General features: G+C 46.5%; 1 pseudogene; it reads right to left on the bottom strand.

Annotated features, from left to right (window-relative positions):
• Positions 1-2,067: 2,067 nt before the first annotated feature.
• LOC126163591 (5S ribosomal RNA) lies at positions 2,068-2,185 on the bottom strand (annotated as a pseudogene).
• Between the last annotated feature and the right edge of the window lie 365 nt (positions 2,186-2,550).

The raw sequence follows: 2,550 nt of genomic DNA on the forward strand, positions 1-2,550 counted from the left end.
TAAGTTGTGCCGTTAATCGTCCCACGCGTGTCAGGCACACTTCGTCGTTTCCAGGAGCGTTCAAGGCGCCTTTTAGATAGAGTTAGTAGAAGTCTGCAGTTCACCTTCTCCAGAATGCTTTTTCTGGGCTCAATCTTCGAGAGTTTTTCTTATCGTCTGTTTCATGTGATGAATCCAATACTCTGTGGTGGAGTTGTAGCCGGCGCACGTGTCCTAGCATTCTTGTATTGCTTTTACAATGTCAGCACGTAAGCTCCCGTCCGTCAGATATTCCGTCTTTAGCTTCCCGGTTCCCGCAGCCGGCAGACGCGGACGGTCACCCATCCAAGCTCTGGCCAATCTCAACAGCACTTAATTTCGGCGACGGACCTGACGGTAACCGGTTTTACAACTACGACAAGGTCTTTGGCAAAGCTGTATAACTAGCCGTGTTAAAACGCAGCGTCAGTCATATTTCGGAATGCAAAAGGACTAAAATTTGCGAGCTTCGAAAGAACAAGCCTTCACCATCAGAACGTTTCTACAACGATTTCATAAAAGCGACGAAGACAAAAATATTATAAATTTGTGTTTACTTCACTTGTAACCACGTCTTCTTGCAACAGGCTCCAACATTATTTTTCCATGCCGTAAAATGAACTAAAATGAATGCACGTATGCAGTCCGTAGATATAGGCAATGTCACGTCACCAGCAGTTCACGTTGGTTCATAGACCTCCAGCAAATTTACGCACCAAAGATAACGCGCACCCCTATGGAGACGACTAGGAGTCCAAATGTCGTCGCACACTGAATGTCTGCAGTGTTATTGAAATTAAAGTAGCTAACGAAAACCTGATAGAAGTCATGGGATGGCGATATGGAAATCTACTGATGGCTATAGTATCGCGTACGCAAGGTATAAAAAGTTGGTACATTGGCATAGCTGTCATTTGTACTCGGGTCTTAGACGTGAAGAGGTTTCCGACGTCATTATCGCCGCACGTCGGGAATTAACAGACTTTGAATGTGGAATGGTAGGTGGAGCTAGATGCGTCGGACATTCGATTTCTGAAATGGTTACGGGATTCATTATTCTAAGATCCATAGTGTCAAGAGTGTGCCACATATAAGGTATTACCTCTCACCTTGGACATTGCAGTCGCCAACGGCCTTCGCCTTAACGACCGAGATCAGCAGCGTTTGCCTACAGATGTCAGTGCTAATAGGTAAGCAACACTGCGTTAACTAAACGCAGAAATCAGTAAGGGGCGTATGACTAACATATCCGATAGGACAACGCGGGGTACATTGGCGTTACTGCGCTGTGGAAGCAGATTACCGATGCGAGTGCCTTTGGCAGTAGCAAGACATCGTCTGGAGCACCTCTCCTGGTCTCATGACCACATCGGTTGGACGCTAAACGACTGGAAAATCGTTGCCTGCTCAAATGAGTCCCGATTTCAGTTGGTAAGAACTGATGGTAGAGTTCGAGTGTAGCACAGACTCCACGAAGCCATGGACCCAGGTTGCCAACAAGGCACTGTGCAAGCTGGTAGCGGCTCCATAATGATGTGGGATGTGTTCACATGGAATGGACTGTGTCGTCTGGTCCAGCTGAACCGATCGTTGACTGGAAATGGTTAAGTTCGTCTACTTGGATAGCATTTGCAGTCATTCAATGATAGAAGTTTTGTGGACGACGATGGCGCCATGTCATAGGGCCACAATTGTTCGCGATCGGTTTGAAGAACATTCTGGACAGTTAGAGCGAATGATTAGGTCACCCAGATCGCCCGACGTAGATCAGATGGTTGGTTGGTAAGTTGATAGGGAGAAGGTGACCAAACAGCGAGGTCATCGGTCCCATAGGATTAGGAAAGGATGGGGATCGAAGTCGACGGTGCCCTTTCAAAGGAGCCATCCCGGCATATGCCTAAAGCGATTTCGGGAAATCACAACATTTATGGGCATAACTGAGACGTCAGTTAGAGCACCGGCAATACTTTCGTAATCACTGACAGCGAAAAGAGGCAGGAAATAAAGTAGCTCCTCAGTTCGTCTCACAAGGGCTCAGTGCACCCCTCTTGCCAACAGCGCTCAGCTGACCGGATGGTCACCCATCCAAGTGCTAGCCCATCCCAACAGCGCTTAACTTCGGTAATCTGACGGGAACCGGTGTTACCACTGCGGCAAGGCCGTTGGCAAAGTTGCTACCCTACGTTATATTTCCGTTGTAACGTGTTATTGGTTTTAAATGAGGCTTCAAATTTAAATGGCTTAGCTGTTTTCTGATATAAACATTATGAGTAACGCTTGAGGTAGGGTTGCCATGTGCCCGACTTTAGCTCTTACAGTCGTGTCTGGCCAAATATACGAAAGTCCGCCCCGTATGGCTTTTGTTAGGCTTTTTAGCGATAAAGAAGAGAATGCACAGCTAAGGCTTGTTCGCAGCTGATGACATAGGTATCGAGTCAAGTTTGTCGCGATTTTGAGGCGATTTTCAAAGACATGTCAAAACCAGGTAAAATAATTTATAACATACCTACATAATTGCCAAAAGTACTTACG

Source organism: Schistocerca cancellata, chromosome 2, assembly GCF_023864275.1.
Source record: "Schistocerca cancellata isolate TAMUIC-IGC-003103 chromosome 2, iqSchCanc2.1, whole genome shotgun sequence".
NCBI classification, from domain to species: Eukaryota; Metazoa; Arthropoda; class Insecta; order Orthoptera; family Acrididae; genus Schistocerca; species Schistocerca cancellata.